At 39.7% G+C, this 16,170-nt stretch overlaps 1 long non-coding RNA gene across 1 annotated transcript in view; it reads left to right on the top strand.

Moving 5' to 3' along the window:
- Positions 1–16,170, top strand: part of LOC142820533 (uncharacterized) — a 95,323-nt gene that overhangs the window by 66,407 nt on the left and 12,746 nt on the right. The window contains exons 3-4 of the long non-coding RNA XR_016347884.1: positions 7,168–7,394; positions 8,719–8,856. This is a non-coding gene — a long non-coding RNA (uncharacterized LOC142820533). The remainder of the gene's footprint in view (positions 1–7,167; positions 7,395–8,718; positions 8,857–16,170) is intronic.

The raw sequence follows: 16,170 nt of genomic DNA, 5'->3' as shown, positions 1-16,170 counted from the left end.
AAACAGAAGCGGCTGCACTGCTTCTTTTTGCGCAAAAACCCCTTGCATGAAAAGAATTGGCAGAAAATATGCTAATGACATCGTGACTCATGCTAACGAGTCCCTCATTAGCATACTTTCTGCTGCAAAAATGTAATGTAGACAAAGCCCTTGGGCTAAATTTCTGTCTTGTATTAAATCAAAGAGGAGGCTGGAGAGATGCATTGGCAGAATTTACCCCCATTTTTTAACCCATCTCTCTCTCTCCCTATGTTTTTCTCTTTCTCTCAAAAATAAAATAAAACACAAATTTTAAAGATGAACCATCAAAAGTTTTAACTGGTTTGCTATTGGGTAATTTACCACATATTATTATTACCCAGTGAATCCTATGTACTGTATACACAGTATTTATGAAGATAAATGGATATTATGAACTAATACTGAAGCTACTGTGTAACAGACTTGACTGGTATTCTTGATAACTAGTTATTAAGGACTATTTAATGTAGACTAGTTATTAAGGACTATTTAATGTATTTAAATATTTGAGCAGCCTCACATTTACCAATTTGGGTTTTATGTTTACATTAGATATTTCCCCTTTAGTTGTCAAGAACTTATCGGTAGTAATGTCCAGAAACACCATCATTTGAAGGTAAATGGGTGTGGCAGTTGATGCAAGATAGTATGAATGATTGGGCTAAAGGCAAAATGAATTGAAAAGGAGGTTATTTTGCAAGGAGGCAGAATTTTGTTGTTCCATGCTTACCTGAAATGGGAATTTTGCTTTACTAATGAATCTGCAAGACAGGGTGCTTACGTAGGATCTAATCTTGTTTTCAATTACTTCTGCGCTAATGTGGTAACACTAGGTTTACACTGATGTAAATGAAAGCAGAATTTGGCCCACAGCAGTTAGTTTTTCGTTGAATTAAAAGCAAAACGCTGAAGAATCAAATCTCCAGTTCTCACTTGCAAGCATCTTCTATTTAGCATTTGTTTCAGTGAAGTTTGGAAACAGGTTAAAGCAACACTGAGGAACAAACATTTGCCTCCCAGCAAAGTCACAGCCAAACACATTTCTACACTTTATTCGCTAAATGAAAGTAACTTGGAAGTTTGCACAATCTGAAATATGGACCAGCATCTCCACATCACACATCAGTTACCCATTTGTTCCTCTGTGGTAAAAAATTTTAATTGCAGTCTGAAACTCAAAACTGAAAGGTACAGAAATAGGGAAAACCAATCATCTACTGCAGAAAGCTAAGGGTATTTCTAAAGTTCAAGAAGCTTTTCAAAAAGGTAAAATGAATGTAATCTTTAGGGGAAATGTCAATTTTATTCTGGGCAACGGCAGTCAAAACATAAGGGATTTTAGATGGAGTAGTTAAGAATATACACTCAGAAAACTAACGGAGGTAAATAATATAGGAAAAAGGTTAACATCTTGACATTAAATTAGGGGTTTAGAAAAACTCATGGTGTATATATACAGGTTGCACCTCTAAAAATCCGGAATTCTCTGGTCTGGCAACATCAATGGTCTGGAATGACTATGGATGTTCCAGGAGCAGAGAGTCCCGGCGTACTGCAGGGGGTGACAGCCTGGGAGCTGGCATGTGGGCTCAGTTGGGCTGCAGAGGAGGAAGGAGAGGGGGAAAGGAGCCATTAAGCAGCTCAGCTGGAGGGGGGCAGGACGCTTGTGTGGCTTAGCTGGGCTGCAAATGCAGAGGGACAGGGAGCCGGTGTGCACAGCTGGGCTGCAGGGAGAGCCAGGAAGTAGAAAGGGAGTAGCGGGGGACTCCTGAAATGACCTCCCGTGGTCCGGAAAAGTCCTTCATACTGGACCAACCTGTGTGTGTGTGTGTGTGTGTGTGTGTGTGTGTGTGTGTGTGTGTGTGTGTGTGTGTGTGTGTATATATATATATAGTGCTGCTGAATAGTATAGCAGGTATTGAAACAATAAAGAAAAGAGTAGATTCATCTTTCAATCTTTAGGTTTGGTATTGCTCTGCAGGAAATCTGAATGTGCAGCTCTTTGAACTGAGTTAAATAGCTGTATGAAATGAAACCCTTTTATCTTCAAGTCACTATGATAGAAAATATATGTCAACTGACTTGTTTTGCTCTATAGTATTAGTATAGAAAACTGAAGACCAGATTTGTGCTCAGAGGCATAAATAAATATATGTACAAAATAGATTAAGTACTGCTTTGGGATCAATAATCAAGATTTATGATCTAAGAACTAGTCTACACACAGATTTTGTGCTGCTATATCAGTTTCAGTTAGGGGTGTGGTTTTTCCCCTTAATAATTATAACAGCATAATTCCTAATGCTGGTGACTTATAACATTATAAGTTATTGTCCTTCCTATACGTGAATATTCCTCACTGGAGATTTTTAAAATCAGGTTTGACAAACAGCTGTCAGAGATGGTTTAGGTCAGGCGTGGACAATAATTTTTGCAGGGGGGCAATGTCATGATTTTTGATACATGGTCACAGGTCAGCTCTGCTCCCAGAACAGGTGGGACCTCAGGTGGAAGGTGTGGGTCTGGGGCTACAGAGAGAGAAAGTGTGTGTAAGGGTACATCTACACGGCAGTGCTATTTTGGGATACTTCTGGTATTCCAAAATAGCTATTCCACATCTTGACAGTGCACCCATTATTTTGAAATATCTTTTGAAATAATGGGTATGCTATTCCAACATCCCTGTAAACCTCGTTCCATGAGGATTAAGGGACATTTTGGAATAGGTGCTTATTTCAAAATTTGGCACTGTGTAGATAGTGCCAAATTATGAAAGAAGCTATTTCAAAATTAACTAGAAATAAATTATGCAATTTGCTTAGCTCAAATTGCATAGCTTATTTTGAGTTAAGGGTGCAGTGTAGATGCACCCTAAGGCTAGGTCTACACTACACAGTTTTTGCGCAAAAACTCACAGAGCGTTCACACCTCAAGCACGTTTTTGTGCAAGTAAGCAAAAGAACAGAGGGTTTTTTCTGGTGTAGGTATTCCTCCTTCTACGAGGAATAACTCCTTTTTGCGCAAGAGCTCTTGGGCAAAAAGGTGTGTATGGACAGGGAACAGGATTCTTTTGCACAAAAAGAGGCAATCGAAAAAAGTACAAGTGCCCTGGTGGCCATTCTGTAAATAGCAATCAGAGTTTCCTTTCAAGAGTGTCTCCATGCAGTCTGGACGCTGTCTTGCACAAAAGCACATTGCTTTTTTGATGTACTTTTGCAGTGTGATGCGCTCTTATGCAAGAAGTTTTTGCAGACAATCTCTTCCGCAAAAAACTTCTTGTGCAAGAAGCCTGTAATGTAGACATAGCCTAAGTGTGAAAGAGAGACACACTGTATCTGAGATTCAGATTTTGTGACACTGAGTGTGTGTGGCCAGTGTGAGTATGACAGTGACTCTCTCTGTGTGTGTGTGTGTGTGAGAGAGAGAGAGAGAGAGAGAGAGAGAGAGAGAGTGCATGAGCACTGAAATATTAGAAACAGCGCACTGACTCTTAAGATAGGCACTCTTCTCAATAACTTATCATCATGCTTCAGCGGGAGCAGCTCTACTGTGCATCTCCCTCTCTGCAGTGATGGGGTGCAAGGGCAGGGGAACACCCTGCCTTCAGCATTCTTCTCTCTCCTACATTCCCTACTCTGAACAGCGTGACAGACCTAAGCCAGCAGTGGTTTTCCCTTTCCCGAGTAAACTACTAAAGTCTGCTGCAATAAAATGAAGGCAGGTAAACATCTGGGGCAGCCAATTACAGCCAGTAGAGTTGCTTTAAAAGGCTTACCCTAGGTAACTGGGGGGCAGGGAGCAGACAAAGAGCGATGCATCAGAAGGAAAAAGGGAGGAACAAGAAGAAGCTGTGTGTGAGCTGAGAGCTGGTTAACAGGAACCAGGGGATGACATTTTGGATGGGTTGTTTGGGGAAGTGGCCTAGGGAGAAAGCTGCCAATTTGGAAGGAAAAACAACCTTGACTACTGCTGCCACTTTAGGGTCCCTGGGCCAGAATCCGGACTAGCGGGAAGGCCCAGGTTTCCCTCAAACCTTCCCCCAACACAGAGCCAGGAAGGGAGACCAGGAAGGGAGACCAGGACTATCAGGGGGTGTCCCAGGAAGGGAGACCAGGACTATCAGGGGGTTTTCACCCCAAAAACATGGACTAGCCTGTGATGAGTATGGCTCACTAAGTTGTAAAGAAAAAAGGGTGTATATAGTACCACCGCAAGTCTCAGAGGCTAATATTATCCACCAGTAGCGTGAGACCCAGGAGCATGGCCAGAACTTTGTCACAACAGCTAACAGGATAATCCTGGGAACAGCTAGGCTGCAAGATGGAGCAAGGTGGGGGAGAAGCAGCTGAACACACGCTGCAGGCTGTAAGAATGCACGCTCTGCTAATCAGCTGAGTGAGCTGAAGAGAAATGCTTGATAGGCTGGATCTGGGCCTGGTTTTGCCCACCCCTGATTTAAGTTTATTTGGTCCTGCCTCAGTGCAGAGGGCTGAACTACATGCTCTTTCAAGGTTCCTCTCAGTCCTACTTCTCTGTGAGTCTATGATATATTAACATGAGCACTTTTATACCGGTAAAACTGTGTCCACATACAAGGTGTTATACCACTTGAGCTCTAATGAAATAGTTAAAGAAGTGCAACTTGCATTATAGATTAAGCTAAAGGACAAGTTTTATAAAGGTGCTGCAGGTAGGTGCCTTGTGGGATTTTCAAAGGTGCCCTAACAGGACAGGCACCTAATTCTTATTAAAATCAATGGCACTTAAAAATCTCATTAATTGTTGATCTACGTTATTAGATACTCAAATAGTTTTGAGTCTAACTCTAAGTCTTCTATCCTGCATATATTCACTTGAATGGCTTTTTTTTAAACACAGGGGATATGTATACACTACCACCCTAGTTCGAACTAGGGTGGTAATGTAGGCAACCAGAGTTGCAAATGAAGCCCTGGATTTGAATTTCCTGGGATTCATTTGCATCTCGCCGGGTGTCGCCATTTTTAAATGTCCGCTAGTGCGGACTCCGTGCCGCGTGTAGCCGCACGGCATGGACTAGGTAGTTCGGACTAGGTAGTCCGAGGAGTAATGGTAGTTTGGACTAGGAAGCCTAGTTCGAATTACCTAGTCCGTTCCACGTGTAGCCGCGCGGCACGGAGTCCACACTAGCGGACATTAAAAAATGGCGGCGCCCGGCGAGATGCAAATGAAGCCCGGGAAATTCAAATCCCAGGCTTCATTTGCAACTCCGGTTGCCTACATTACCACCCTAGTTCGAACTAGGGTGGTAGTGTAGACATACCCAGGGATAGTCCCAGAGAAGACCATGTAAACTACTCACATGTGAGTCTAGTCTAAACATCAAATCTGTACTCTTTAACTATACCGGCATAGTCAAAGGGTTATAGTCTCCATGCCCTGGTCTACACTAGGGAGTTATTTCAAAATAACTCTCTTTATTTTGAAATAATAAGCAGAGCATCCACATTACCAAGCCTGTTATTTCGAAATAAGGGGCTGGTTATTTTGTAATAACAACTCCTGCTTTCCATGAGGAGTAACACTTACTCGAAATAGCAGTAGTGTGGATGCTCCACTGCTGCTATTTCAAAATAACTGCTTCCCAGAGTCATTCAAAGTAATCACTCTCCAGTTTTTCCTGAGGCTATAAGTCGACATAGTGCATCCACACTAAGGGTGGCTGCCTCGGACTAATTTTGAGGCTTACCTGTAGTGTGGACACAATATTTCAAAATAGTTATTTTGGGCATTATTATTTCAAAATAAATTTAAAAATAATTTCCTAGTGTAGACATGCCTCATGGCTACATCTACATTGGCAAGATTTTGCGCAAATACTTTTATCGCAAGAGTTTTTGCGTTAAAGTATTTGCACAAGAGAGCTTCTACACTGGCATGTGCTTTGTGCAAGAGATGTGCTTTTGCGCAAAAGCATCCATGCCAGTGTAGGCGCTCTCTTGCTCAAGAAAGCTCCGATGGCCATTTTAGCCATTGGGCTTTCTTGTGCAAGAAATTCATGTTGCCTGTCTACACTGGCCTCTTGCGCAAGAACACTTGCACAAGAGGGCTTATTCTTGAGTGGGAGCGTCATAGTTCTTGCGCAAGAAGCACTGATTTCTTACATTAGAACGTCAGTGTTCTTGTGCAAGAACTCGCAGCCAATATAGACAGGTGGCAAGTTTTTGCACAAAAGCGGCCGCTTTTGCGCAAAATCTTGCCAATGTAGACGTCATGAGTATGGACACAGTTGTACCAGTATAAAGGTGCTTATACCTTCATAACTTATTGCCATATTGGAAATGGAATAACGATACTGATGTAATGCATCTTTACACTGGCGTAATTGCATCTGCAATAGGGTGGTAAATATTTGGGGGGAATGGGTAAGGGAATAATCCCCTCTAACTGACATATTATGGTGATACAGTGCAGAGTGTAGACCAGCCATCAGTGGGCTTAAATGCACCTGTAAATTAGTAATCAAGTGAAGCTGAGTGGTTGCAAAAGTCAAGGTATAAAACAGAGGGCCAGCTATGGTAAAGCTGAAAATATGACTTTGTGTTTATTTAGCTACATTTACATGCCTTGGGAGTCTTTGTCTCATTTTAGAAAGGGTAGCACAGAATCAGAGCAAAACTCAGTGTATGTGGTCTTGGGTTTTTTGTGGGGTGAATTCTTTTTGATGCAATGATTTTGCTTCAGCAATTAAGCATAGTAAATAGTGATAGAATAAAAACAGAACTGCATTCTTTCTGTTAAATGTAGGTATACTGCTAATGTAAACGTGTTTCTTAAAATATTCAGAAATGATTTTGTTAAATAAATTCAGGCTGCTTTTTGACTGAGGGAAAGATTAACTTAGTTTATTCAAATGAATTCTTCTTATCCTTGCTCCATGAAATGAAACTGTTAAAAGGCACAAGTGCCCATTATTTATTTATTTGTTGTACACTTTGCATTGATTTGAGTGGGAGTCTAATCAGTTCCTTTGTTTTTAATAGCCATTTAGAAAACTGAAATTTAAAATGTCTTCCCCTGACAACTTTTTCTTGTTCATTTGAGAAGAACAGGGGCCAAATTGTAGCCAGACATGAACTCCATCTTGTTTCTCTTCCCCACCTCCAGAGAGCAAGAGAAAGGCAGTCAGCCTTTGATGCCCGGGGAATGCAGGTGTGCTGCCTGTCCCTGACTCTACCATAAACAGAAACCAGACAGTAAATGGGCTAGCTGACGACCCGGGGCCTCCTGCCGCCCTGATGGCTAGTACCAGTAATTGACACGCCTGCACTGTCCCAGGAGAGGAATTTTCGCCCATCACATACCAGAGGTGCCCATTGTCTGCATTTTCCCAGGTGTGAATTATGCTTTGCACCCTTCGTGGGAAACTTGGCATTCAAAGCCATTTTTCCTAATTGGCCACTTGAGAACAGGAAGAAGCCTACGTGACCCAAGGGGTATAAAGAGGGGTTTAGTAGCCCACCCCATTTTGAGCTCTAATCATCTACACCTGCTGGCAGGTATTGATTGACTCCCAAGGTCTGTGGGACGCCCAACCTCGCCCTACTTCTTCCCAAGGGATTGAGAGAAAGACACTGGCCACGCCAAGTCTGGAATGCAGGGGTGAGAATATATACCTGCTGGGTGTCTATTTTGTATGCATTTAATAAGAGCTCAGAGAACCAAAAGGGTTTCATGGTACCTGTAAATGACTTCTTAGTGTAATTTCTGTCCTGTCCTTTGTAGTGGCTGTGTTATCTGTAACACAGTAGTAGCATTTAACAGCTAAGTTTACCCTGTAACAATAAAATAGTAACTGTTTAAGCTTTCACCTGACTCCTCCAGTTGCTGTAACAGAACCAAGCACAATTTTAAAAGAACTCCAGCCGGTCATAAGGGACAGATATAGGGAGAGCTTGAGTGTTGGATCATGTCACTTCCAGGGGACAGATCCGTCGGGGCATCTCTCAGCCTCCCCAGGCTGCCTGCTGCGAAGGGATCGTGTATCCTAGCAGTCAAAATCTGAGGTGTAATAAACTCTTCCTATAAACTCTGGGGCGTCTGTTAGCTGCCCTCCACGATGGGACCCTGGTCCTAGCAGTAAAGCCACGGACGTTAAACTCCTCAGGGCGCCCGTCAGTCTCAACTAGACTGCCCACTGAGATGGGGACTTGTGTCTCAGCAGTTGAAGACTAGGGTGTAACTCACACAAACATGCACTGCCCTGACCATCAGCTGACACAAATACTGTTTTAAATTATGCTGTGACACTACATTGAAAACTTTGGATTTACATGTGACAGTGGATTTACAATCTGACACATTGAATTAGTTGTCTTGTGCTTCAAATGCATTTGGACAGAGGATTTTTGACCTGGATTTGCTGAGCTCATTAATTGCATAACATTAGCAGATATTATGTTATCACATAAGAAATTTATAACTTCGGTTGTTCTGTTGATTCTACTGCAATATTAAGTAGGCTTCAGTAAGCTAAATATTTATCACACAACAACTGCAGCACATATTTTTGAAAGTGAAAGATTATATACCACAAAATATTTGCCAAAATGTTCATCAGACTTACGCATTCAATATTTTGCTTCAGCTAAAAGAAAAAAAATATTAGTAATAGCCTTCACTTAGGAATTGGCAATTGTTTTCTCATTTGTTTTTCAGCTTTATCCAACATCACATTATACCTTTGGACTCTAGGAAGTTGAACGGTATTAGGTCACTCTCATGTTTTCTGGTACCAAATCTCATTCTGAGGCAAAAAGAGTGATGCTGCGTGTCCAGGTAAACAGTAGTTCTTAGGTAAGCACCTTCAATAAAATGGTTATCCACTACCAAGTGTGAACTGCTACACTCTGTTTGGAGTTACAGATCTCTGAAAATGTTGCCTGTTGAGCATTTGATGTATTGACAAGCAGCTCTTATGAATACATTACATTTTGATGATATTCTGCCACTTTACAATTTATCCCGATTGCTGGAGCTGCATGTCTTCAGCTTTTTAGCTTTGTTGATGGTGGCACTCACAAAAGGTGACACCTGGTGTCGGACATTGCTAGCTTTACTATATATAATTTAATTGTAATGATCATTATTACGATACTAAATTGGAACACAGATATTATATTTAATTCTATTTCCATTATATTTGTATTTTGGAAAAAGATGTTATAATTTCAAGCAAGATTTAAATTTTCTAATAAAATGGTAATTCTATTTACTGTGCTAGTCTGCATTATATCCAGTGTAGAAGTGCCCAATGGTTTTCCCCCTATATGCACTTTCACTGGAACAAGCCTTCAGCCCATCATTGCTATTGTACACATCTCTGGATATTTTGAGTTCTTTCAGTGACTTTGTTTTATACAGTAGGGCTTCATGCTGTGCATTGTGTATTGGTGTGCAGGCATTAGTGCTATTGTTTTTGCTGTACTTCTCCATGATCCAGGCCATTCAAATCATGGGAATATATGGTCCCACATAATTAAGGAGTTCACACAGTTGTATTTGTTAGATAAACCACAAAAAACAAAAGTAGAAGAGAATGAAATAAGGGTGTGAAATCCTTGTGTTCTGGAATTAAGGGGATTATTTCCGCTGACTTCAATGGGGCCATCATATGAACTGAGGGAATCTTAGATATAATCTGAATAATTCATAATCTGTAGCTCCCACATGATCTTCTCGTAAATAGGCTAGGGAAAGGAAATCTAAATGGGGCTTATATAAGGTGTCTGCATAACTGGTTGGATAACTGCTCTAGAGAAGCTTCAGGGGGTAGCTGAGTTAGTATGTACAGGAACAACTTAAAAAACACAACAAATAGTCTAGTAGCACTTTAAAGACTAACAAAACATATAGATGGTATCATGAGCTTTCATGGGCCCACGAAAGCTCATGATACCATCTACATGTTTTGTTAGTCTTTAAAGTGCTACCAGACTATTTGTTGTGTTTTTTAAGTTGTTCCTAGAGAGTAGTTATCAATGGTTCATAGTCCTGCTGGAATGTCATAATGAGTGGAGTTCATCAGGGATCAATTCTGAGTCTGGCTCAATATCTTAATTGATGATTTACATGGTGGCATAGAGAGCATGGTTTGCAGATGATATCAAGCTTGGAGGGGTTGCAAATGTTTTGGAAGATAGGATTGTAATTCAAAATGACCTGGATAAACTGAAGAAATGGTCTGAGGTAAATAGGATGAAATTCAATAACAACAAATGCAAAGTACTCCACTTAGGAAGGAACAATCAATTACACCCATACAAAATGGGGAATGACAAGAAGGAGTACTGCTGAAAAGGATGTAGGGTCGTAGTGAACCACAAGCTAAATATCAGTCAGTGTGACATTGTTGCAAAAAAGCATCTGTTATTCTGGGATATATTAGCAGGAATGCTGTAAGCAAGACATGAGAAGTAATTCTACAATTCTTCTCCATGCTGAATAGGCCTCAGCTGGAGTACTGTGTCCAGTTCTGTGTCTACATGTAAGGAAAGATGTGGAAACATTGGAAAAGCCCAGAAAAGAGCAACAAAAATGATTAAAGGTCTAGAAAATATTAAAGAATTAGGGAAGATTAAAAGAATTGTGTTTGTTTAACGTGAAAAAAAGAAAACGGAGAGAAGACATTACAGTTTTCAATTATCTAAAAGTTTACAAGGAGGAGGAAGAAAAATTATTCTCCTTAAACTTTGATGACAGGACAAGAAGCAATGGAGTTAAATTGCAGCATGTGAGGTTTGGGTTGGACTTTAGGAAAAACATCCTAACTGTCAGCATGGTTAAGCATTGGAATAAATTACATAGGGAGACTGTGGAATCTTCATTATTAGAGATTTTTAAGAGTAGGTTACACACATAACTGTCAGGGATGGTCTAGATGGTGCTTGGTCCTGCCATGAGTGTGGGGAACTGGACTTGATGATATCTTTAGGTTCCTTCTAATTTATGATTCTACATTTATAGTGAAGAGATTATTTTTGTAATGCTTTTCTTCATTATTGAGAGAGGGTTATAATGATATATAATCAAATATGTGAGACAAGACTAAAATATCAAAATCAGTTAAGTCTTTATGTAGATTTTTTCTTTGCATATATTCATTCTTTGAAGAAAAGTGATTTGGTGTTTCGCAGGAAAAACAATGAACTGGATATTTTGAGTGTTTTTTAAATTTAGGTGAATTTTAAAATCACTGACAATCTATATTTGCAATTTAGGTTTTAAAAAGTTTCAATGCGTAACTGAGACTGTGTGTCAAATTTCAGTCCTTATCAATTCTTGCTGATAATTGATAAATTTCCAAATTATGCCTGGTAAGGAAAACTGCATAGTAACCTTATCTGCAGTGCCAGCCACAATATTTTAATAGATATTTATTAATATACAACCTTGATGAAGAGGCATAATAGGGAATTATAGAAAGTCACAGGACAACCTTCCTTACCATGGATTTCTCTTTGGAAACAGTACTCCAACACTCTTGTGGAGTTTTGCCACAGTTGTATTTACAATGTCTTACATAGCTTCATGTCCAATCATCATGCTTTCTCCAAGCTTCAACATAACTCTTATGCACAGAGTGAGGGAGAAAGGTCTCTTTGATTCCAAGCTTCTTTGCTTTCCTTCCAGCTTTCCTCTTTACTTTCCTGTCTCCTCTTCAGAGTCCCAGCTGACAAGCCCCACCTATATGTCTTCAAAATACTGCTGCAAAATGCATTTCCTGGCTCATCCATTCTAACATAGTTCCTCTCTTTGATGCAGTGAGAAGAGTGAGCCCATGGAAAGAAGCAAACATAAACTATTTGTCTTTACTTTTAAGAGCCTTTATAGCCTATCCCCATTATACCTATCATAGGCTGTTGTGACACAAACCTCACCTCTGTTCTGCTAACAATTCCAGCCCTCATCATCAACTCATTACATTTTCAAATAAGCATCTTTGTTCTTTCTTCCATGTCCCCTAAACATGGGATTAGCTCCCCATAAACATGAACAAAACCATGTCAGTGTTGTCCTTTTCCCTGCTTAAAATACTCCTTTGCCATGATGCCTAAAAAACCTTGTCAATAGTTAGTCATTTAGGGTGTCTAGACAGCACCCTTCAGTTGGAATAAGCTACGCAATTTGTGCTATGCAAATTGCGTAGCTTATTCAGTCAAATTCGAAAGAGCTTATTTTGAAATTTGGCACTGGAATGAGGGTTAAATGAACACCAGAATAGCATGCCTGCTACTTCAGGAAATAGTGGGCGCTTTTAAAGAAGCAGCGTTGTTATTTCATGATACTTGCAGTATCCTGAAAGAGCAACGCAGTCTAGATGTACCCTTACTATGCTGAGACTACTGCCTATCAAGCTGACAGTATTGTCCCATTATTTTTTGTGTTCCCCTGACTGCATATTGTATCTAGTTATCGTCTCATGTTTTAGGTAGTAAATTACTCAGGGCAGGCAAAGTCTTTGCATAACACTTCTGTGAAGGGCCTACCACAGCGGATTGCTGATGTAGGATTAGGGTAATTAGCTACTACAGTAATAAATAATAATATAGATTGAACCTCTCTAATTCAGCACTTTTTGGTCCTGCAACATCCATGGACTGGGATGATTTTAGTTAGCTGGATGTCCACTTAGCAAGAGTGTGGCCCAGTTTCCCACAGTTCCATAAAGTTAATTTATAGACACTAGTCCTGGCTCTCAGTGTTCTGTGCTGTTATTTAGCTCTAATTTACCCCTAAATGTCTTCTAAGAGTGGAAGCATTGGTAATGCTGCTAGACAATAGTGGTTCAGCACATGTCAGATCCCAAAGGTGCAAGACTAGAGAGGTTCAATCTGTAAATTACAATAATAGATATATACTGAAGATGAGAAATAAGAGGTACATTTTTAATAATGAGGATAATTAACCATTGGAACAATTTACCAAGGGCCATAGTGGATTCTCCATCATTGACAATTTTTAAATCAAGATAACTTTTTTGAAAAAAAAAATCCAATGTTCTAGAAGTTATTTGGGGAAACTTCTACGGCCTGTGTTACACAGGAGGTCAGACTAAATGATCCTTTCTGGCCTTGGAATCTATGAAATAGAGTAGAACATATAATACACACTTTTTAAAAGTATTCATGAAAAACAACTGGATGCTGAGTAATGAAGTCCTACAGCTGCTTGTTAAAATCAATGAGAGATTTATCATTGCCATTTAAGAAAGCAGCCTCAGGCCCTGAAGTTGCTACCAAAACTGTAAAAAACTAGAAAAATAGAACTGTAAGCATAAGGACTGATAGCAGGAATTTGCACAACTCAGGAATAGTGTGGGGTATTGGCTATCTAGTACGCAGGAGGAGTTTGATTTCCTACCAGACTGTGATAAATGCAAGCTACACCAGATCATGTCTAGCACTGTAATCCTTGGAACAATGCTAAGATTTTCAGAGGGGGTCAAAAGGGTTAGGTGCTAAGCTCTTTTAGGGTATGGCTACACTGTGGGGTTTTTTTTTTGGAAGAGGTAGGCAAACACTCGCATTTGCATTCCTTTTTCCTTTTTTCCCCCCCCAGAAGAGGCTTTTCTGCCATTTGGCCCCATCTACATGGGGCCAAATATCGGGAAAAAAACCCTCTTTCGAAAGCCCCTGTAAACCTTTTTGAAGAAGAAGGAGGCTTTTGAAAGGGGGGATTTCCAGCATTTGTCCCCATTTAGATGGGGCCAAATGGTGGAAAAGCCTCTTCCGGGAAATAAATGGAAAAAAGCATGCAAATGTGAGCACTATTTGCATACCTCTTCCGAAACCCTCCTCACAGTGTAGCCGTACCCTCAGCCAGCAGAAGTAGGGTGCCTAAGTCCTAACCCACACTATTCCTGAGCGCCCTATATAAAAATGTAAGAAATTCAAATGAGATTTACATTTAGTATCCTGTCCTGTGACATAAGTAATATACTAACTAGTTAAAAAACTGAAGCTAGTGCATCTAGCAAAAAGTTATGTGATTTTCTTTGGCCACCAAATGGTACCCAGTGTTGAATTTTTGTTTTCCATATATGTTTATTCTACACAGTTTATTTGCTTTGGTTGCATCTGATTAATGGCTGAAGAATAAAGCTTACAACACTAAACACATCCTGAGAAACAAAGAACATATCTTACCGAACATCAGTCTGATTCGCCATAGGCATGCTAGTACCATTGTTCTTCAGAACACAATAAGTGATTGGTGCATGTTATACATATGTTCTGTTCAGATATCAATATACAATTTATACTGTTACTGGAATAATCTGATTCAGTACATTGTGTGATAGTGATTGGCATGGAGAACAACATCATTATTCTTTGTATTCCATTCTTAGAGATAAATTAATCATTTCCATTGTTCTAACATCAATTGTGTATTCATAGTTCAAAATCACATTGTTTGCATTTTAAAAGGTATTGTACTGTATTTGTTTTACAACAGCTGCTTGGCATTATCCAAAGAGGGGGAAAGTCTGCAAACACATGTAAGACATAAGGGAAGAAACTTTCAGAAATATTTGCTTCAGGCTGAAACTTGACATAAGGGACCAGACAATTCCCTGATGAAACATCAAACTAGACTTGATAGGAATTATAGTGGGTATTAATATGGCCCAAGATTTCAACAAACGGAAGTTTTTAAGATCAGTCTTTCCTGGATTAGAATATAGCAATGAGTACGAAGGTCCTGGCTGGTTCATTCTGTGTAAGGCATCCTCCTTTGTCAAGCCAGGCCAAAGGACTGTTTGGAGAAAATGTCCCATAGAATGCACATTGATAAGTTTCTGAGCAAAAGCAAAATATAACCCCTATTTTCTGACCACTAGTTCTGACTGGTGAATTTGTACATATCTGCTAAATATGTGGACAGGCTTTTTATTCTGTAGAGAACCAGAAATGGTGAGTGGACAAATAAGTTATCCCTCAACCATTCTCAATGCTCTCTTGTTCTTAGGAGAAAAATTCTAGCCTGCTGATTATGTATAAGTGCACTGTACATCTGGGGTCAAGTTTAGGTCATGAGAAATTACAAGTATTTTAAGATTCATAAGATACATCACGTATATAACCTGCATTATCCCAGATTGAGGGTGAGAGTTTTTCAACAAATAAGTGTTCTTGGGAATACCATCTGTAGAGTGTATGGAGCCAGAATCAGTGGCAGTAAAGCAGATAGGTACATGGATGGAGTGTGTCCCTTTGACCTGTCAGTGTCTGATGGTTCATCTATAGAAAGAGATTGTCTGTCAGGGAAGGAACTGGATTATTTACTTGACAGTGTCCCCTGTCAGCGGTCTCATCAATGTAGCCACGTTGCTTCTCTGAATGATTAGGCAAAAATCTTTGTTTTATTATGGGCTACTTCTCTATACAAACAAAGCACTATGACATAGGCAGATATATTTGCCTAGGAAATAGCCACATACATTGGAATTTTGTATAGTTAGCATGTGGAATAAACACAATGCTTGCCTGTTGGAAAAGACAGAATGGACCTCTAGGTGAGGGAGTGAATTGGGTCTGGAAAGAACTGGGTTTGTGTTTCTCTTGTTACACTAGCGTTTATTTTAAGAATATGGAACATTAGGATCCACTTCTGCAGCACATTCATAATTTAGTAGTCACATGCTTAAGTCTTACCGAATTATATAGGACTTAAGCAGATGATTAAATGCTTTATCAAATTGGGGCCTTTATGAACATTTCTTGATTTTCTAATATTTGAGGTTTTGGAGCTTCAACATTGAAGCTTTGCATTTCAGAAGGATACCAGAGTACAGCAGCAACTTTCACTCCCATGGGTTTTTCTAACAAATTAGTACATTTAGTGCTTTATTCTGATTTTTGTTATTGTACAGTGAGTTAGAGTAAGTTGATTTCCAAGGAATTATTTTGGGTTTATGCCAATGACATTGATATAATAATTCTGCTCTTAGAAAAACACTGGAGTACAAAATAAAACTAACTAAATAATTAATATTAGCAAAATTCGAACTGATTATATTTACGGATTATTCAAAGATGGCAGGACTGACACCACTGGCAAATAAGGTGATTATATAGTCGAATCATGATAAAGCTGTCTAACCAGCTG

The sequence above is a fragment of the Pelodiscus sinensis genome, chromosome 1 (genome assembly GCF_052426305.1).
Source record: "Pelodiscus sinensis isolate ZL-2025 chromosome 1, ASM5242630v1, whole genome shotgun sequence".
NCBI classification, from domain to species: Eukaryota; Metazoa; Chordata; order Testudines; family Trionychidae; genus Pelodiscus; species Pelodiscus sinensis.
This window is presented reverse-complemented; position numbering and strand designations above follow the sequence as displayed.